Raw genomic sequence first — 23304 nt, forward strand, 5'->3', positions numbered from 1 at the left:
AAGTGCTGTAAGAAAAATGAATTTAAGAGCCTGGAGTAAAAAAGTATTGAAAAGATATCTACAAATTAAAAGGTACCATGATTTCCCCCTTCCTAGCCCTCCCACTATTATGAAGCACATTTACTTTTTACACATCATTCTTCTATAGTATATGTGAGCATAATAAAATTGAGTTATAGTGGCAGATGGTTTTTTTTTTTTTTTTGCCTTTCTTTATAATTTCCTACAATGTATAGCAGAAATAAACAGTGGCACTATTTTTTTTTTCAATGTTGCACTAACAGGGATTAAGCCAACACTTTCAACTGCCGTAGTACTGGTCCCCTTTTAGGTTGTGTTTCTGTCCCATGTGAGTCAGGTTTCCAGGCAACATCTGCTGTTGCTATGCTCCAGAATATTTTAATTTACTCACAAATCCTATGGAATTAACACCATTATTCTTTGTCCAAGCTGGTTTTGATGATTTCCATCCAACAAATGCCAAAGCATAAGAGAAAATTGACAAAATAACATTAAAATGCACACTTTTTTTTTTAATTCAGACATCATCCGTCAAGTCCTGCTCTCTGCTATTTAAAAGGTGGCTTTTAGGCTGAGCCATAATGTTCTGAAAAATTCAAAATCTTTTCTGTACATTAGCCACAAAGTATTGATAAATCAGGAAATAAAAGCACATCTGATTCCCAGTGCCCAGAAACAACTGTGATGGAAACTGAAGCCTGTAAGAGCTATAAACTTCCCAACTGCTACAGAAACCCCCCCCTCCTGTGAAGTAAATAAAAGGTTGAGAACTCTTCTTTATGTTTTGATCACAGTGATTTTCTCCAGTTGTCGGAACAAAATGGACAGGTTGGATAATCTCTGTTGAATGTCACAGCTGCCAGATAGTGACTCCAGAGAACCCTCCCTACAACTGAACCTTCAACAGGTGTCGAGCCTTTATCCACTGACGAGTGGGATGGCAGCAGGACACTAAAACAGCCTGTGAGTTCAGAAAAGAGTTATACTCTTACATGTTTTTCAGCTACTATCATAAGCTGAGAGCTATTAGGAAAGGACATGAAAAAAGGAAAGAGCTACTTTAAAATTTGCTTCTGTGTGCAAAGATAAGGTTATGTGAGTACTTCCATTACCAAAGACTGTATATAGAAGCAATTTCTGTTCATGACTATAGCAGTTTCCTGGAGGTTGAAACTTTCTAAGGAACATTTCTATTTGGAAGTTCTGGCAACTTCAGAGAAAGGGAAAAAAAAAACAACAACTTTTTTACTTTTTCCCCTTGATTTTTATTTTACAACAGGTAAACTTCAATTATGGAGCCAGAGACATGATTTAACAGTAGACTTGGCAGCGTGGGTTACCAGATGGAGTCAATGACATTGGAGGTCTTTTCCAACCTAAATGATTCTATGATTCTACAGGGAAAGGAAAATACTCATGAATCTCATCGCAGTCAAGTTCCCTCTACATTTACAGACACCAAGATCAGAGTTACCATGATGAATTTCGAATTCCCAATACCCAGCAGCCAACAAGCAAATCAAGGAACAACTATAAAAACAACTTAAAAAGAATGTGTAAAGGATGAATAAGAAAAGAAAAGAAAAGAAAAGAAAAGAAAAGAAAAGAAAAGAAAAGAAAAGAAAAGAAAAGAAAAGAAAAGAAAAGAAAAGAAAAGAAAAGAAAAGAAAAGAAAAGAAAAGAAAAGAAAAGAAAAGAAAAGAAAAGAAAAGAATCATAAACATTTTCCTCTTTCGGCTAAGGCTGTGTTTCTTGCATTTCAATGTGCAGCTCCTTGAAAGCTGAAGTATAATGGCTTAAATTATTCATTGATTAATAAAAGGCAAGAAGGAGTTTTGGGGAACAGACCAAGTACCAAATTCTTGCCAGGGTCCTTCTGTATAAAACCCCCACAGTATAATTTCTAGATGTATTTCACTCACTAAATCTTTACCTCCATTCCTTTAGTCTTTCATTATTAAACACTCATCTAAAAATGCTAGTTTTGCTCAATAAATGCAACATGTTTTTGTCATATTCTTTTCAGAACTTCCCAATTTAGCATTTTCATGACAACTCATCAGCCATCCTGTATTGGTGTACCAGACACTTCACAAAAATAAGTAACCTTTAATACAGTTATTAGCTTTTATGTTTAAATTTTTTCAAGTCCATCATAGGTTGTTCTTTAGACAGGACACAAAAGATGGTTATGAATTGAATAGGCCCTGACCAACTCAATCTAATGGGAGGCATCCTATGGCAGGGGCTTTGGAATTAGATGATGTTCAAAGTCATTTCCAACCCAAAGCATTCTATGAACTGGTTTATAAAATATCACAACTATTGTAACTGTTTAGAGCATATTATTGACAAAGAAAACCTTTTCTTAGGCACATGATTATACTGAAACACGTGATAAAGATTTTATTAGCAGAGCAGCATTACTAATATCCCAGTGTTTTATGGTCAGCAGACAAACAGGGAAGTAATAATTTTATTGTTGTGCATTGTCAATAAAATTAGTGTACACACACGCTGCCTGAACTACATAGGAAACTACAACTACAACTATAGTAAGCTCAACTACATTGAGCTTATTCTTCTTAAGCTATTCCAAAATACCTTAAAGTTTGCAGGTAGGCAAAACCCTTTGAGATTATACAGGCATAAAGGAAACAAACCAGAAAACAAAACAGCTCTTCCTCCTCCTTCAGCCCATGCAGTTGCTACCTGAGAATCAGGCTTCACAGGCTGAAGCAGCACCATTTATTGTTAATACCTCAACAAAGACTGTCAAACTTCAAGCTTGTCTGTCACAACTGTTTCCTTTCTGCTCACTTATCATCCTCTGCAGAAAGCTGCAGGATGGAGGAGTATGTGCCACAGGGGAGGTCTACAGGCATTTGTCCACCAGGAAATTCAGGGCACAACTGCTGCCCTGCTGTTCTGGCCACCCACTGCAGCAGCCAGCCTCAATTGTAAACTTCCAGCACTGCTGGCAAGGGCAACCATGGATGTGCAAGTCACAGCTGGCACCTTCCACACCCAGCCAGAACAAGGATCCACCCTGGGGAAGAGCAAGGGCTTTCTGAAGGAAAACACAACAGTAAAGGATTGCCACAGGACAGATACACAGGAATGAGTTTCACCAGAGAAGGCAAACCAACTGCAGCAGCAAGGCAGGCGGGAGCACCAGCTGTGGGGATGGGCATGACCATGGCCTGAAGGTACACTGTGGACACAATGGCATGACACAGAAATGGTCTCATCACCTGAAGACTTTTAAATTGGGGGAAATGTACAGAAACTCAAAAAATATTTAGTTTGGCTGGAAAAGCTGGCTCCTGTTTGCTCTTGCAGCATTTGTACCCTTTAGGGTCCAAGCACTTCTGAGTGAGGTCAAACTGGAGTAAGGGATGCAAACATTTCCCAAAAACAAAAACATGTTTTTTATCTTCAAAACCAAATAAACAGGTCAAAAAAGAGATTGGTCATCACTCAGAGAATGCCACATTCCATTTGTAGTATTTTCACTTTTATGTCAAAAGGAGCTGCCAGCACTGCTGCGAAGTTGCTGATTTACTGTGGTCAGTCTTCCAGCCAAGTGCACTGATAGGAAACTTCATTAAAAAGAAAACTGCAATCTATGGGTCTGTAAATCACTGTGCATACATAGAGCAGAGATGTTTGCTTACATTTTTAATAGTACATTGAGGTGGAGAGCCCCCAAGGAAGGTATATCCTTATCTGGGATTCAGGCCACAACAATGGATCAAACTGCTTTTAATGCTAATGAAGCTGTTGGTTTAAAACAGTGTTTTAAAGGAAAGGAGATATTTCAGAAATGAAACTATAACTGCTATAGAGTACAAACTTTATGCATAAAAAGGCCAATGAGGCTTGTTTTCTCGGGTCTTTTTCTTAAAAAATCAATCCATATACCTTAACTTGCTGTTTCCTCACACAAGTTTTTAACTGTACTGCTATGAAGAAAGGGCAGAGCAGTGTGGACAAGGATGAAACACGACTTCCAGTTGAAAAGGGTGAAAAGAAGTGACTGTGCTTCAAAAACCAACCTGGAGGACTGATGTAAATTACTCACAATGTAATTTACTCTTCCCTTGTTCTTTGAAAATGTGACAGTAGATGGCAAAAATTTTAGCACAGTGAGCTTTTCCAAACAACTAAAAAAGTACAAGTAAGTTTCTCTCATTCCTTCCCTTACAGATGTGAGTGTGGTGCTTTCACGCTGCTAATGAACCAGAGCCAGAATCAGTTACATATTTCTCTCATTCACCCCATTAACACATTCATACCCATAATTGGCCCATCCACCCAAGTGCATAACGAAGCTGGACCCTGTCAACCACAGAGAGAACCATATCAATTTCAAGAAGGAAGGTACTGCACTGTGTGCACCACTGAATTAAAAAAAAAAAAAAAAAAACAGCTTGTAAAAATTCAGAGCATTGAGGGCTCAATTTGTAAATATTATCAGTTGATTTCTAGAATAAACACCCATAATATTGATGCTGAAAAGGAATCTGAGCTGAGGTTTAGCTGGTGGCAAATGGAATTTCCTCCAGATACTCATAGCTACTGGCTATCCCTACTCTTCAGGAATGTGAGCAGCCTATTGCTTTGGTATATAAATTACTCAGCTTTTTAATTTTCTATTTCTATCTACATGCACTTGCACATGAAAACTGCATTTTCAGGATACAAAAAACAACTGTTAATTTTAAGTTCAGCTGAAATGAATCCCACAGGACCGCAGTCTAATTCTGCATCTCCAAATGTAGATTAGTAGAGCTGAGTATTATAAATGTAAGACATCTTTTATAAATCACTGAATGCTGTGTGGACTGCATACAATACAACTTCTAAGTTCAAAAGCATTTCTCTGCTTTGTATAGGTATATATTGCATTTATGAGCAGTTAAAGAGTCAGTTGCAGGTTTTCAGGCTTGGGGCAATAAGCACTGCTTAATTTGAACTCTGTACCTTTTATAGCTGCCTTCAGTGATTAATTAGCTGTTTTGGGTGAATACAAAATAATGTTTCATTCGCTGCAAAAGCTACAATATCTAAAAGTCATTTGTGTAAAATATTTAGGCCATTTTTCACTTAAATGGCATTGTCTGCCAAGGAAAGGTAAAGAATATATTTACTGTAAATTATTAACCAGCATCCCTCATTGTGGGTTAGATGTATATCCTAACTACAAGACAGCACAGACAGTCAGAAAACAATATTCCCAGAGGGAGAGGAGAGGGATTTGCCGAATCTGAGAGCCCCTGTGGGGAGCTGCAGAAGTTTGCACTCAATAGCCTGCATTTAGCAGAGAGCGGCCGCTCAGCACCCGTGGGAAGCTGAAAAACACAGAGAGCTTGTTTACAATGGTTACACCACTGCCTCCACAGCCAGCCAGAGAATTAAGTCACACAAGTCAAAGCCCAAGCCTCTTTGGCACTCATGCTTGTCATAAAATACAAGGCCCAAGTATGTCTGTGTAATCCCAGAGCAGTTCCCCTCCCATCAGTGAACTTACAGCATCGCTCTGCCATCAGGGCCTCACCATTAACATCAGAAACAAAAGTAGGCTCTGTTCAGGCAGGAGAAGCAAGTGGTGCAATTAAGAGACACTATACTGTATCCCAAAGTAATAGGTTTTACAAAGCAATTTAGTGCCACGATGACAGATGTCAAAGCAGCGGCTAGACAGATGGCCCCACAACTTCCATGGAAATAATTGCCTACATGTAAAGCTAAAAGGCAACAGCTCTGCTTGGGATATTCATAGTGTGATACAAATGAACATGAAATGAACATGACAAGACTGAACATGAAGTTATGACATTCATGACTTGTTTTTCCTGGTCTCTTTTTTAATCTCTGCTGCAAGAATTTGCAGCAGAAATGCTCAAACGTTATCCTTGTTTCCTACCTTTCTACCCAAATAAAAACCTTAATATACCTAGGAAAAACAGAAGAGATTATATTTTGCTGCCTCAAGCAGATTTTGTCCCCCACACTAGAGGAAACCTCACTTTGCTGTAGCAGCAGAGGAGCTCAGACAAGCACCCTCCTCATTGAGTGGCTCATGAAAACATGTACCAAGTGACCCCCTTGACCCAAGCAATGCTTTCCACCTTTCACTGACTATTATTCTTCACAAGTGGACAGGGCTACAGACAAAAATGTCCTAATCTGTCATTTTGTTTATCTTTGCTACATATAGGAAAGCATGAGCCACAAAGATTTTCTATTTTTATTATATTGAATAGCAAAAGATGTTCGTGAGTGAGTTTGGTTTAAATAATTTGATAAGGCTTTTCAACACTCAAAAATAAACTTGCTTGCCCTAAACTGAAAGCATTTATTCTTTAGAAGCTAAGACAGAGTTTCAGTCTACCATTCCACAAAAATTTTACAAGCTGGTGAAGGATATTACACCACCCATGTAAATTCAAGGGATATTTAATCTCACTCAATTCTTGATTGAGTAGAGAATCTCACAAATATTACCCATAAAAACATGCAACACAAATCAAGTCATAAAAATGCAAATGGGGATTAAGTTAAGTTCAATTATAGTTTTGGAATTGGATTAATTACACAGGCATAGAAATCAGAAATGAGCTAATTTATGTTCTCAGCTTCTCAAAGCATGGACCTCTTGTCACACGTTATCTGTTCTCAGTGTCCAGCCCGGTTCTGTTGAAGTGAGTTTAGTTACCTCTGCTGGAGTATTGCACAGTTAAAGCATATCCCTTTAGGATAATGGGGAAAATAAAACAGCAAAACAACCAAATCCAAATAAAACAAAATCCCCAAAACAAAACAGAAATAAACCAAAAAAACCAACCATCCACCAAAAATTTCCACAAAAAACCTCACTCAGCTTCATTACAAAACATAGTACCAGATTGTCTTTATCCAGAAAAGATTAATACTCAGAACTAAATTTCTTGTGCTCTCCTCTGAGTGCTGAACAGTGCTACAGCATACTCTGATAATTTTAACAACAAGCCATAGCAAAAGCTCTTCATTTCCTATTTAAAGGAATTTTTTCTGTGCAAATTCTGTTTTGATAACTTCCAGGATTTCTTATAAAAATGCTCTTTATTATTAAATCAAGTTCATTATAGGGATATTGAAACAAAGGAAGACATCCCAAGAAACAAAGAAAACAATCCAATATGTTATGTTCACCATGCCATGGGACATCTTAAATACAAGCAGATCCCCAGATACTGTGCCAATACTTCGAGGCTTTCTTTCCCTCATGAAACTATTGAATCACTCAAATTATATGTCCTTCATGTAGAAATCAAAAATATTAGCATAAAAACTTACAAAACACAGATCTTCACTTGAAAGGACTGGTGATTACAGCAGGAAGTTTCCAGAAGACCAAACTAAACAACCCTTAATCACACCTTAGCAGCAGAATAACCTCAGGTGAAATGAGGGGAAACTGCCAGCATTGGTTTTATCTGCCCATTGAAGGGATACAAATTTTTTTAATGAGATCACTTCAGGTAAAAAGGTTTTTATAAAGACTGAAATAATTGTTTTCTAAGACGAAGTTTTATTGGCTTCTTCAAGAGGCAGAGAATGACTCAGAGTTTCAAAGACAAATTTATTATATTCATAGCTTCAGTTGTGCATCTGTTGCTTAAGGGAAGTACATTACAAAAAGTTCCCACATTTGTTTTATTCATTTATTATTACTATAGGTTTTCTTGGGAATAAACAAACTTCTTTCACCTCAGAAATTGGAGCACATCTATTTTGTTTGACATTTCTCTAATCTGCATATCCCTCACAGCAGAAATTAGATGCTTTGCTAAGGATTTTGCATGTCTTCTTTAAGAAAAACAGAAAAAGATTATAAAATTACAGGTTCTTCATGTATCTTCTAAAGAAACCAGTGGCAGCTAAATCAGCCTAATTAACTTTCAAGTTTGAATACTGGAAACCATATAAGTATTTCCCTTGCCACAAACAATACAATACAATACAGCTCTTGCAATACAGATAGGAGAGCCTTGTGCAGCCTCTTGGTACCACTTATCACCTCTCAAATCCAGGTGGATGCAGATGGAAGAGAAGGTTAGAAACTAAAAGACTGAAACCATTAAATATTTTTAAAAATACCATAAATCCCAGATTAAAAAGACAGAGCTGAGGATTCATTTGAACTGTGCTACAGGACTCCATTGTATACAGCAATAAACACAGTGATTATAGCTCCAAACTGGAACACTGCTTCAAAACTTGGGAGCAATCTCACAGAAATTGGTGAGACTACTGCTTAAAGGTAACAAGGATCCAAACATCAGCAAAGGAAATGAGAGCACACCTTCAGGATGAAGGAATGCACACTTACCATTTCATCTTTTAAATGGCATGACTGAAAAATCTCACTCTTACTACCTTTTTGCTTTCAGAAGAAAACCATAGTCTCTAATTTACTTGACCTTAAGTATTTCTCTTCTTGACTTTGAGCAAGCTGCATTTAACAGATCTTTGTCTATAGTCAGTTCCTTAAGACATGGTTGCCCTACTATATCTATGAGCCCACCACAAAACAACAAAAGAGGAAAAAATTAAATTGACTATTGAAACCTTTTCCCCAAACTCAGTCAAACACAGTCAATGGAAACAGGGACATACGATGCAGCACCTGAAAGCAAGCTCAACTGATTTTTTAAAGCTGACTAACTAGATTTCCAGTTGGCAGTGCCACTTTAATTGCCTTACATAAGTGTGATAAGTGAAATAACTGGACAGCTCTTTGAACCATAGGATGAGACTTCTTGCCTAGAAGAGGAATCTCACTTTCTATCATCAATTGTATTTTAATTCTAGGTAGCTGAAATCACAGGAAAGCACCCTCCTGATATTAACATATTCCAGACACCAAGTTATGAGAATACATGTACATGCCAAGATAAATTCCTTTGACTGTTCCCCCACCTCTTCCCCAGAGATGCTCTCTAGTTTGAAAAATAGTTTAGTTTCATCAGCTGGCAATGAGACAAATATTAGCACTTGGAATCAGTGCTCTGCAATCCATCCTAAAAGAAAACCCAGCAGATGATGGAGGCCAGGCACAAGCAAGCCTGGTCCTAGAGGGAGGAGGGAAGTAGAAAGACATGTGTCTGCACAGACTATAGACAGATTATCTACGCTATAGATACGGAACACAGAAAAAAACAGATTTAGAGAAGTACTTCAGTGCTTCAACCCTGCTACCTGCATGCTTTGTAATAAACAGCTATTACTTCTCTGAATACTTCAAACAAAAAGAGAAAAGAGGCTAATTTATACTGTTAATAAATCCAACTACTGTTTTAGGAGAACTAAGTAAATATAAATCTTGAATCAAGACTGAGAGCAGCTATTTTGCTTGGAAGAGCAGGGGTACAGTGGAGGTCGAATTGTCCCAACATCACTTTGTTACACACACGCTCAGCCACCAGAGCCTTTGCCCAGTGCAAACAGGACACACCCCACAACTTGTTAAATCTTGTTTGTTCTCAGGACTCCTTAAATCTGAGCCCAAGTTTACAATTCTCCCTTCAGTTCATACCTCCACTGACAGGGCGGCAGGATGTGACTCGTGCCAGGCGATGGGACAAAGAAACTAATATGGCTGTGCCTGGCCATGGTACTCTGCCCTTAATGCTTTTATCAATTTTCATTCAGAACTGAGCTTTCACAGATACCACAAGCATCACATTGAAATAATCTGATCTCTCCAACCTTCCAGCTCAGAGAGATACCAAAAGGAGAGAATATAAAATGACAAGAAAACACCACTCCATCTTTTACTCCATTTACTCTCTGGATTGTGCTCATAATACGACATTAACTGAGCAATATTTCTTATTAAGGCATATACACCCTCTCATGGACTGTGACCAGCTCAGCCAGGCCAGTTAGTTGCCAGCTGGGGTACAGAGGCAGCCTGCTTACAAGGCAGATCAGCTCACCAACACCACAGGTAAGCACCACTGATGTGGAAAGGAGCTGTAAGTCTTCAGCAAACGTGTTCAGAATCACTAGCAGACAAAAAAGCTAAGTCCAAACATGAAATGCATCCAATGAGGGTATTTAGGAAAAAATTGTGGTATGATATTTCACACAATATGTAGTGCTTCTGTGGTTCCAAGTGGAAAACAAGCTTTGACAAACATCTTGAAAGTGTTTTGCATCAGTGTAAGTTGTAAACAGTTGAATTTTCAGCACGATCGAACATACCAAAATACAAAACAGGGAAACACTTTTTTTTTTCAAGATAAAAAATGTTTTGCAAAGTGAACTGTTAGCAACTTGCTGAGGCTTATTGCACTGCTAATGCTCTCCATGTCAATGTCACTAGGAAGAGCCCTTGGAGAAACACTGGTGTCACCTCTTGTTCAGCTCAGTTGAGAAAAATGTACTTAAACAACCTTCTGGAAAGTCATGTAATGAGCTAAAAGAGCTGTTGAAAGACATTCTTGAGCTTCAACTCTCTGTAAAGGAAACACAGATGTAATAAAGTCAAAATAAAGTCAACTAATGCTCTCAGTATTATTGTAGCATGCCATTAGCCTGTCCAAGCATTTCACAGTAATCACCAGTGGAGAATTTCTAACTCAAGTCACTCAAAAGGGATACTGGTGTTTAGGAACTGGGAACCAGAAAGATTGGGGCTAGAAATGGCAGCAATGCCTTTGAAAAAAAACTAATGGGGAGATGACAAAACTTGTGAGGGTGACAAGTGTCAGAACCACATGACATTTCCAAACCCAAGACTGTCCCTTGCTGAAGGGAACTGCTTCATTTCTGGGAAACCATCTTGAGAAAAATATTTGTAAATTTTATTGCACCTGTCATTGTCAAAATAACAATTTTTCCACCTGCAGTGTCCACAAATTCAATGCATAGTTTCTCCAGGAAAAGAAGAAACATCTGCAAAATCACAGTACCACTTGAACTGAGGATTAGAGGGACTTTTTAGAAGTCCATGTGCAAAGTTGTACTTTACAGCGCTGTTTCCCCTTGCATGGGTTGTCAGAAAGACAAACTGGTATTTTCACAGTGAAAGCAATTGCTTCAAGAATAATGTCAGCTCTTATTGTTCATAAAGCACTAGAAATCAGAGCACGTGAAGCAACAAACCATTTGGCTGACCTTACCAGCTGAGCAACATACAGTCAAGCAAGCTAAAACATGTTGGGCAAGACAGCAGAAAAGAAAATCAAATACAGACACGTACTTTCACATGTTCTTGTGCTACCAGTGCAGTGGTTTTTTTCAAAGCAAGCCAAATGCTTGATACTAATCATGACAAACAACCCAACCTTAAGCAGGTGAGTGTTTTCAATGTGGATCCTGGGCCTGAAAGCAACACACTGAAAAAGGTAAATCCAATTGCTTCAACAGTGCCATTTACACAGTCAAGTTCTAAAACCCACCTGGGCTGCACTATGACTTGGAAAATCACTTTGAAGCACTGGCTGTTGGTGGCTGTTAATTGAGAAATCTGTAAATAGTGCCAGATGGAAGAGACCAAGGATGAGGAATCCTGGATGATGATTTCACTACACTTTGAATCTTTAGAAAAAGGTAAAACTTTAACATAAGAATAAAGGCATATTTTCATTCTTAAAAAAACTCAGAAGGGAACTTTTACGCCATGTTAGTGCTGATACTGTTCATGGTTCATTTGTGTTCCTCTCTAGTTATATTCAGCCATCTTCAAGATTTTCTAAACTGATACCTGATACCTTTGGCTTTAGGGACAAAATAACAAAAAAACCAAAACAAAAAACCAAACCAAAACAACACAAAAAAACAAAACCAAAAAACAACACAAAAAAAAACCCTAAAAACCATCCCACAAAACCAATCCTCGTTCCCAAATTCCCACAGAATGAAATTCTAATATAACTAAGTTTTGTTGGGAACTTCACCTCATTACAGTCCTCATCATTTAAATAATGTTCAGCAATAACAAAGGACCCTGTCATAAAGCTTTTGATAGATGTTCCATAGACAACACATTATGGTCAGGATTTATGGGAATGCTTTAGAAAAATAAAAAAAAAGGACTGACTATCATTTAGCAGTGAAATTATAAATGCAAATTCAGAGGAAGACAGTATCCTTTTCTTCATGGAGACAAATTTTGAAGTAGTTTCTGGAAAGGGGGACCATATAATAAACTTCTAATTTCTCTAGAAACATTAGGAAAGGAAGGAAAATTACAATAGGCCAGGTACCATGTCATCTTTGATATACTACTACACTTCTTTATGAGCACATTACAATTCAGAGACCTAATAATAAAAAGTGATGCTGAGATGATGAATTGATGCTATGCAATTAGACCTATTAGAATTCACAAGAGTCGACAGGCAATAATCAAACCACTTTCATGCTGCCCATTGCAATTATCTTTGCACTTAAGAATCAACAAAGCACATAATGACTTGCTCTCAATTAAGGAATTCATGAGAAATGGAATTTTAATTAGTGTGTAGAAAATTTGGTCCATTTATTACTTTACAGGACAACAGATTGTAAAAACTAGTTGAGTAGCTCTTAGTGTTCAGCAAAGGTTCAGGTCCAAGAAGAATACACTGATGCTTCCAAAAAGGAGTCCCTAATAACATCCCCTGAAATTGGATTGCCAAGGTAAATGCACATTCACTTCCGCTAAATTCTGGAGGAAAAAAAAGAAAAAAAAGAAAACCAATCCACAAACAAAACTGTTGGAACTTGCAGCTAAAATGGAAACTATTGCTGATGTTCTCAGTTACCAGCTGATGAACAAGTTGGGTGCAGTTACATTTATTTGTGGTACAAGCGACAGATACCAGAAGATATAATTCTACATTCTCATCAGAAAATGAGTAGGACAAGACAACAAAAATGCGCCATCATTTAAAAAAAAACAGAATTTGAATAGTAACTTGAATGCTGATTTAAGTTTTTTTTAATAGTGCTTGAATAGGAAGACTACTTAGATTCAAATAAAATTATTCTCATAGTTTGCTGATCTTAGTACAAAACAATTTACCAACAATTTACCAGTCTTTACTATGTCCCCATTAAAAAAACATTCACAAGAATCTGAATGGCTTCTTGTAAGTGATAGTACTTCAAAAGAAGGGAAAAAAACCCTTTCACACAGGGATTCATTCTTAAATTCCTCTACGTGCTCTGCTTAGCGAGGGCTCTGGGAAGCAGCAGGGAAAGCAGCAGGCACTGCTGCCCCAGGGCCATCCCTCCCACAAATGGAACATTTTCACACTGCTGCAGAGCCACCATCTTCGCCCCACGCAGCATTTTCAGGGAAAGGGATCTTGTAGATACATCTTCCTGTCGTCAGCATGCTGGAACTGCCCCTCAGGAGCGGGGAGAGCTCGTTGCAGGTTAAAGCAGCTCAGCGTGCTGCTGTCACCTCGCATCAGTCGCAGGCGGCGATGGGCCAGCTCCGACACAGAAACTCGAGGATGCCTCACTTCCCACCTTCGGGTCTTGCGTCAAGTGCAGCACATTTAAATTAGCACATCTCAGCCAGAGCATCAACCATGCCACCAAAACTGCACTTTCCTCCTGCACAGCATATTCCTGAAGTCACAGGAGGACATAAATGAAATGGCATAACCCGTTTACTTTGCTGCAGTTGTTAAATGTGAGTGGTTTCTGCAAAAATGATACCGACCCTGGCCTAGGTACTGCAGCAAAGACACTTTTGGGAAGGATTTGAGAGCAGTGAATCTCCTTGGAGGCCTGGGGTGAATAGTTCAGTCATACCAGGCATGTTGATCAGAAGGCAAGTAACAGTTATGCTTTAAAAACTTAACACAATTAATTCAAAATATGCTTACAAGGTAAAGAACAAAGTCACTCCAGAATGGGCTCCTAGATTAACATCAAAATCTGTTAAACAGTCATAAAACACATCGTGCTGCTGAGGATTGTTATGAGTGAACCTGAACTAAGTGATTCTCTGTGCCACAGAATTTAAAATATCATGGCTCAGTACCTCATTAAATTTAGGGTTCTGTTAATTAAAGCCTTCTTTCAAGTGATAGATGGCTACTGTAGATGTAAGCTGCACATACTGTTGAGGTTTCATTTTAAGAATAGGTAGCACACATGAAACATATAGCCCTGCGTAGAAATAAAGTTTCTTCCTACAGAAGCAAAGATTTCTTGTACTGCAATACAGACAGAGGGAGACAGGTAGAAGGTCCTTTAAAATTCATGAAAGTCTTGTTGGCACCCATGTTTATTTCAAAGTTTTTGAACAATATCCTTTTCACTAGTCCAGTCTTGCTAAAGGTCACAGAAAGCTTTTTTAAAAAAGAATCAAGATCCTTAAGAGTGAATTTGCTTGCACCCTGCCCAAATTCGTTCATCTGAGATTTAAACCCCACTATTACACTAAAAGGCACAATTATTAAAAAAAAAAACCAAAAAAAAACAAAAACAAAAAAAAAACAACCCACACAAAAACAACCAAAACAAAAAGAAAAAATAAAAACAACCCACAAAAAACCCAGTGAATAGAAGTGTGCTCAATATAGCTAGGGAGACAGAGCACAATTTATTTAATCCTCAAAACTTGTTACCCAAAATCTCCTTGATTTCTAGGAAAACCTAACACTATGTTTTAGTGCTGAAAGGGACTTCTAAGAGAGGAGGGGTATCTACATCAGAGAATGAACCCAAAAGCCCTTAAAAAGAGAAAGTCTTAGGATTCTTAAAGATTAATCAGGATGACATGGAAAGTCCACTAACAGCAAGAAAGTCAATGAGGAATCTCTAAGGTCATGTAAAGGGGAGGTTTATGAACAGGCAATGAGAAAGAAAACAGACAACACACTTTAAAAATATATCTTTTAACCAATAAGCTAGAAAATTGCCAAATATGAATTCTCATTAAAAGAGGCGCTTTTTTTTTCAATTTGGTAACTTCTAAAAAAGAGAACAATTAAGACGAGCATTCTCTGCTATTTGGATATTCAAGTCTAGTTTTTATCCAGCTGACCCTTCCAAATGCTGTATTTGATTCTTTAACGGCTTCATGGTTCAGTGAATTTGAATTCCATCCTTATTTCCATGACCAAAAGGAAAATTCAAAACCAGAAGATTTGGACTACTTAGAAATTAGGTGTGTGTAGAGTTTAGGACGTGCTGTAACAAAAAAGAGAGAAATTACAGAGGTCAGAACACACTTTTTTCCTCTCCCATATCAGAAAGAGAAAAGCATGAGCCCTTAACCATTTTGATAGTCATTAATAGCTCTGAATCAAGATAAACCTGTGCACCTCCCACAAATGCTGTAAGCTGAATAGAGTTTCTAGAATTACCTACAACTGATGAAATAAAATTACGGGTCTTACTCCAAGCTTTGACCTAGTAAATTCAAAAGGAGGAAAAAGCTGCAGACCTACAGCCAGTGTGGGCTCAGTTTTAAGCATAAGCATTCCTTTATTTTCTGAATTGAAGCTTATCTTCAGAATTTACTTACTTTTCACCCCTAGAAGTGTCAGCACTGGAGCAACTAACACAGCCATCAAAATAATTACCACAGCAAAAGTATAGCAAATAGGCTGATGAACCGGTATTATCCGAATCTCTGCCTGTAATAGAGAGAGCTGTCTTCCCAGATGGGACTTAGAAGCTTCTGTACTTCACCCGGTATCATCTTGATGAGAAGCTGTTCCTGCCCTGTTTTCCCTCAAAGGAAAGCATCCTGGCTCTGGGGAGCTAATTCCCTTCCACAGCTTAGGGCTGTGCAGAGTCTCAGCAATTATGCACAGCTGTATGAGCCTTTTCAAAGGGTTGATGCTTTCAAGAAAGTAAAGAGGCAACTGGGCCATGTTGACCAGAATCCAGGACATTAAAACCCTGAAGAGTTTGTACTGATTGGCTTTTTATTTTTGTGTTTTATTGCAAAGAAACTAAATGAATGAAATACAGTCAAACATGTTGTGATCACAAAAGAAATTCATTTAAACACAACATTTCTACCTTGTATTTATCTGCCTTCTCTCTTTTTAACTCTGCCCCTACCCTTCTTGTTTAAAATATTTATGTATGATAATGATTTCCTGAAATACAGAATTAAATCAAACCATATTGTAATAAAACTAAATTAAGCAGAAGATAAATAAATCAAGTATCATTTTTACAGCTTTCCCAGAAATAAAACAATTAACACATTAGCAGTAAATGCAATAATAAAATTAACCAATTAGGATATTTAAGTGATTACCACATTGAATTGAAAGTGTAACTGCCATACATATGGATAAGTTCTGCTGAGATAGAGAAGAATCTGCACTGTCCTCTTCTGTTTCAAATGGAGTGCTTATGCAACACAGTGGATTTATTTCCATAGACAAAACCTGACCTGATGTTACCCTGTTCTCTAGTGTCTGAAGAAGACACCTTAAAAGCAAATGAGAAGATAGTTGTGCTCATGTTAATTGTTGTTGTAATACTATTTGCAGCATCCTTTCACACCAAAATTGACTACAGCATTGTAATTAGTTCTTTAGGAATGCTACCAATTCTAAAAAAAAAAAAAAATATAAAAATAAAAAAAAACAACAAACCAAAAAATAACAAAAGAAAACCCCTAAAAGGTTTCACATATTAACACCATTTCAATGTTTCTCTCCCAGATGGTAACACAGCTGACTGCCATTCCCTCGTATAACACAGCACTGTTTATCCTCTGAATGTCCCCAGTACAAAACTGTTATAATCCTCTGTTGCTGCTGTAAAACTTGGTCTACTGTCCGACAACATAAAAGTGTCAACTTTTAGATATATGGTAGAAAAAGTAGATAGGATAATCCAGCCTTTACATCAGCAACAATGCAGTTCATGGCTCAGAGATAATGGGATTGCAGATTATTAACTGAAAGGTGCAGTATTTTACCCCTCACAGCTCTGGACTAAAGGGTAGTTCTGCTGCACATGGTGCATTTTCAGCACGTTTCCTTGCTGCTCCCTTTTCCATTAGCCAGCTCGAAGCTTTACGATGCTCAGTCTGTATGACTGTGCTGTGCAGTCAACTGGAATGAAACAGCACTTTTATTACAGGCGTCTGACGATCTGTTAGTTCTTGTAGAAATTATGGAGTGGTTAGGAAATCTAATATATGATGTGGAGAGAGATTAGCAGCGGAATGGGATTTTGATTCAGCATCTTAAGGAAGATGGATGAAGGAAGAGTGAGCAATTAAAGCAGTTGATCTTGTGCAGAGTAAGAACACCCACACAAATCTGGACATCCACCTATTCCTCCCTGCAAACATGCACACAGAGGGTGCCTAATGAATGCCATCAACAAGCCTTTATTTGCTGTCGATTTGCTGTCCCTACAATAAAGAGTCGGAAATATTCATTTACTGTCTAGGAAATATTCCAGTATCTACTACATGTCTATTACTAGGATATTATAGTTGCATACTTTTATAACTAAGCTAGAGAATAAAGGGTAGGGATGATTAAAGAGTAGAAAAAATGAAAACAAACATCTGTAAAGAATAACATATTTACTGAAGCAAACTATTATATACTTAAAGTGAATAATTCAGAAACTAGGCAGCATGCTGGAAAGTTAAACTGCCATCAGAATAAACATCTCCTATCATCATAGAATGGCTTAGATTGGAAGGCACCTTAAAGATCATCTAGTTCCAGCTCCCCTGCCATGGGCAGGGATACCTTCCACTAGACCAGGCTGTTCCAAGCACCATCCAACCAGGCCTTGAACACTTCCAGGAATGGGGGACCCACAGCTTTTTTAGGAAATCTGTGCTAGTGCCTCATCGCTCTCACAGTGAAGAACTTTTTCCTATTATCTAATTTAAACCTGCCCTCTGTGACTTTGAAGACATTCTCCCCTCTTCTATCACTTCAAGCCCATAAAGGGCTCTCTTGCAGCCCCTTTAGGTACTGAAGGCTGCTATAAAGGTCTCCCTGGAATATTCTCCAGCCCCAATTCTCCCAGCCTGCCTCCATAGCAGAGGAAGACTTCCACCACTACAGCTTTGCTGCAATCACCGTGTGCCCTGCAAGAGGGAGCACACATGTGCAGAGCCACTTTTCTTCCCTTTAAACTACACAGATGAACCTCTGCTCCCAAGGGCACTATAGTGTCATGTGAAGTGATGCAGCAGGATTGCATCACAGTCAGGCTCTGCCATGTAAGTTACAGGAAGGACAGAAGGGTTTGCTTCATTGGCATGTAACCTCCACCTACAGCAGTTAACCTCAAATGTTTACTTCATTACACACAATATGCCTCCATCGAAAGATGCTGCACTGTGTTATTTAAACACAGACTTTATGAATATTTTTATAGCTCTGCTATTCCCCCCTAGTGTATATTTATTTCCATTTTAGCTCAGCAGTTTTCTCAACCAAGCCTCCTGGATGTAGGTCCACGTGAGAAAACCAACTGAAAATACTTTAAATCAACCTCCTTGTTAGTGGAAGCACACAACACTATTAACCAGTGACTTGATATTCCTTCCAAAGAGCAGGAGGTCAGTTCTCTGAGCTGAATTAATATCTCCACAGAATAATTTCCTGGCAGGTGAGTCAAGAGAAAAATGACCTCACTTGTGGCTCAGCCAGGGCCACTAGGACTCAAAGTGACCCTGGGCATGACCAACTTTGGCAGCCACCACCATATTCAGATCTGGGTCCAATGTCCCATCACATTTCACCTGCTCATTACCCACCTTAGCCAAAAAATCTGTTGCAGAGAAAACAAAGTTATGCTAGGCTAAAAGCAGGGCAGTGCACCCGAACCAGGCAGGATACTGTTTTCTTTGATGCTTTGAAGTCAGCAGGGTTATGCATCTTAAAGCATTTTTTCTTTTCATAGATCTGATATTCAAACAATAAAGCAAATTACTTTAAACAGTATCTGTATACCAAAACAACCGGAGAGAAAAGTATTTTACTTTTTTCCCTTGTTTATGTGTAAGAAAAAAAAAAAATAGACACAGAATAAGATGACAACCAGTCATTTCCATGGATTTCATCCCCATTCTGAAATAGATGCTCAACTGTAAATACTCCGTATATCCAGCAGAGCACATATCCGTGTGTTTATATTTCAGCTGTACCAGAATCAAACAGATGCAAGTACAAGAATTTGACAGTGACATTGTTCAGTACTGAGCTGAATTTTAAACTTAATATTGAATTTAATTTTAACATCATTTTCACACAATTTTAAACTAAAACAGATGGTACCCCACACCCTTTTGAAAAAGCATTGTACCAGAGTTTGAGCAGCACAACAGTAGCAAACCCATGTAGTAATTTTATACCCACCCTTGGACCACTGTGTTTTGAAACAGATAGTAAGCCTTACATGGAAAAAGTGTTACACTAAACATAAATCAGAGAAGCTTGACATGATTAACAACACTGGACCACTCACCCTGAGAGAATATAAACTGCTATTAATTAATTCAGTGATGAAGAATAGTATTCCTCTTCTCGGGCACTAGCTAGTATAAGACCATTCCCACCACTTACCAAGAATTAGACTCTCAGTTTTCAACTGAATAAGCCAAAATCAATGCATTGTCCACCATCTGATTTATTAGACTAGATATACTGATTTATCAAAAACTCTTTACCAACTTCAAAACAATAATGTATTATTATGCAAAATTACATTGCAGATCAATGAGAAACAACACTATACAGTTAGAAGAATAAGACTTAAAGCTAAAACATCTGGAGCACACAAAAAAGACTGCCAGCCTAGACATGATGACATGTCATGGTTAGAGTGTTGGCAGATGCTTAATTGTAGGGTTCAGACACCAGGGACTGACCATGTAACACATGAAAGGCTGCCAGTACGGTAAACACATAAAAAATGTGTTTGCAAAAAGCAACTGTTAACCTTCAGCAGAAACAAGCATTTATGCTAACATGTCTCTGAAGATGCAAGCTTTTTCCCCATCATTTGACCATCCCTGTGAAAGAACCTGATTAGTGTTTTGGGAAAATAAATCATAATTCCTACTACAAAAATAATCCAAACAAGATAGTCCTTCAGTGCAAGACTAGTAGTTATTGACTGGGTTTATATTATTTTTTATTATCTGCACCAGAAGCAACAATTTTAGCAGAATCATTTAGAAGCATCTGCATGCCCCATTCAACCACATCTATAGAGTCCAAGACTTTTTCCAAGCCATCACCAAGAATACCCTCACCAGCTGTCAGGAGCAGACTTTTTATTTTCATTTTAAAACTCAAAGCACTAAAGGAAAGGCAAATTTTGAGGACCAGCTGCCTTGGTCCTGCAAAGCTTGTTGTTCTGTCCATGTTGGAGGAAGTTTTGTGGACATTTCCAACACAGATGGATTGACACAAAGATAATTTATTTTGTGAATAAGTGGAACAAAAAGCAAATATAGCAAGTCTGTGACAGCACTTGCATGAGTCAGATGCAAAGGTCAATGGAAGGCACACAAATACAGATTATTTGTGTCATGCAATATACTTCTGCTCAGCACAGAGCCCTGTTCAGTGCCAAAATTATGAGAGTTAGACAACAGATGTTAAGATTCCCAAAACCCTGTCAGTGGAGTTAGAGGGATGATCATGATCTTTGACTATAACACTGTTTAATCTCAAAGATCTCAACACAAACAGAAGAGGGTTATCCTGTACTTCAAAATGGTAAAAACCTTTTTGAGAAACCTGGTGTTCAGTTACTCTCTGTCCTGAAGCACTGAATCAACTGAAGCCCCAAGAAGAGTTTACAAATACAACCAAAGTGATGCATTCACATAGACAAAAAGGCTAGATCACTAAAGCCTGAGAGACCCACTGCAGTCCAGACATCATGTAAAAGCCTTTGTAAATTCACTGCCTGATGGCAATCTGGCAGTGGTGTAGATTTAGTGAAAGTTCCATAAATTCCAATGCAATTAAAAACCAAATAACATTGCTGTATTTATGAGCCCTGCACTAGTCCCACCCCCATCCTAGGCATCTCATACAAACTCTAGGCCACACAACAACAGGAGGGAAAACATCGTGTTATGAACAATCTAGATCCAAAATCAGTATTTAACAGTCAAAGAAAGTGCATCTAACCAAATTTACACCCAATGTAAATTGCTGTGTGATCATAATCTGCAATTATTTGACTTTCAGTTTTTATTTTTAAATGGAATACAAAAGTGTTGCATGGGACTGTTGCCTGCAAATATGTCTCTTACTTCAGATTTCAAGAATTTCACCTATATAATCAGCAAAAAGCATAATTTGCAGGCATAAAGTCAATACATTAGACAATATCTTTTCAACAGAAAGGAATGTGAATAAAAATTACAATGCTTAAGGCAAACTATATGTTTTCGAATACCTAATGGCATGTTTATTCTCTTTCTCAGCAGCTAGTATTTTCATAACAAGTTGATTTAATTTTTTTTGAGAGCCAATCTTCTCTATGTAGCATAAAGGATTTTATTTTTATTTCAATCATAAGGAGCCATGTGTTCAAGACCTCTCCTGCTACATTACCAAATGCAAGGCAGAAAATTGGAATATTAAGTTCATCTGCTACATGTCTTTTAACAGACACTTTATTAGCACTTATAGTATATTAGGATGTGCTAATTTGATAACACAGAAACAAAAAAGTTAATTGTCACACAAATTTCAAATTTTGCACACAATAACTGCTTTTTAGTGGAAAAAAAAAAAAAAAAACCCTTAAGGCTATTGCATAAGTCCTAGTACAGTAAGGCACAAAAAGTTTTGCAAGTGTGTCTTGCACAGAATGGCAGTCCTTCCTCCAAACTGCATTCAGAGTTAAGACAGGTGCAAAAAAGAAAAAATCATTAGAGATTACTGCAGAACACAATCCACATCAAACTTATCAACAGGCAATTTTTCAAAGGAATTTTTCACTCTGGCAGACCTTAGAGTAATTCCTCACAATGAAGAATTTGTAATTTTTACAGTGATTAAGGATTTTAATCTTAACACAGAATCAAGAGATTGAGCTGCAGGGCAAAGGCAAGTCGCATGGAAGAGAAAAGTCTACCACTTAAAAAAGAAATCACCAAGGAAATAAACTGGTCATTCCTGCCTCCCTACAGATTAGGCTTTGAGTCGTCCCAGCAAGGTCTTGTCAAGTGACACCTGATGAAAGCAGGAGCAGTGCAAAGCCAAACATGAGGCTCGAAGTGTCCAGAGCAATTCAGACGGGCATTCACACAGCTGGAAGGGAAATGAGGGAGCAGAAGCTATGCTCTGCCAACCCACCCCATGCCACCATGTTATTTCTTTAATTTGTTCTACATGTCTGCTCAGATTACCTAATATGAATCTCAAGCTGCACTTACAGTGCTGGCCAAAGCATTGGATAAATTACTTTTGATGGAATTAGGAAAATTGTGCTGTAATTGGATGTTCCTCAGTGATCAACATGAGACTGCCTGATCACCAAGAGACTTTGCCTGATCACCATGCTGAGCTGGAAAGGAGATTTCAGGCCCACTGGATTTTCTGTGTCAAGAAGAGAAAATTTCTACAGCTCCTGGGGGCTAGAAGAAAAATTCCTTCCTCACACCATTAAGTAATGTACTTAAAACACTTCCTAGAAAATAGACCTGGCGCTGTCTAAAAATGTTGGAGATCTTTGCCAAAGGCCTCAGTGGGGAAAAAGAGTGAAGAGTAAAGCTTGCTCCAACTTAAAACTACATATCCATAGAGACCACAGAAGGCAAATGCATTCCCCAGCCCATGGGAAGAGACAGAAGCTGAAAGGGTTGCAAGGCCTGGAGCATTTTAAATTATTCACATCCTGCCACTGCTTTTCCTACTAAGAATCACAGAATAACCTGTGTTAGAAGGAATCCACAAGGATCATCAAGTCCAACTCCGGGTCTTGAACAGGACAGCCCCAAGAATCACACCATGTGCCTGAGAGTGTTGTACAAACACTTCTGGAAATCCAGCAGGCTCGGTGCAGTGACCACTTTCCTGGGGAGCCTGTCCCAGTGCACAGCCACCCTCTGGGGGAAGAACCTTTTCCTATCATCCAGCCCACTCCTCTTCTCCTTCACACAAATTCAGGTCAGTCCTCCAGGTCCTATCCCTGGTTCCCCCCAGGCAGAAGAGATGGGTTCCTGCCCCTCATGAGAGGAAGATGGAGATTGCTGCGAGGTCTCCCCTCAGTCTCCTCTTCACCAGGCTGCTGAACAGACCAAGTGACCTCAGCCACTCC

The 23304-nt window shown here is 38.4% G+C and overlaps 1 protein-coding gene across 6 annotated transcripts in view; it reads right to left on the minus strand.

Moving 5' to 3' along the window:
* MACROD2 (mono-ADP ribosylhydrolase 2) overlaps positions 1-23304 on the minus strand; it is an 852188-nt gene that overhangs the window by 355599 nt on the left and 473285 nt on the right. The gene's annotated exons all lie outside the window — the stretch shown is intronic.

Source organism: Vidua chalybeata, chromosome 3 (genome assembly GCF_026979565.1).
Source record: "Vidua chalybeata isolate OUT-0048 chromosome 3, bVidCha1 merged haplotype, whole genome shotgun sequence".
Taxonomy (NCBI): Eukaryota; Metazoa; Chordata; class Aves; order Passeriformes; family Viduidae; genus Vidua; species Vidua chalybeata.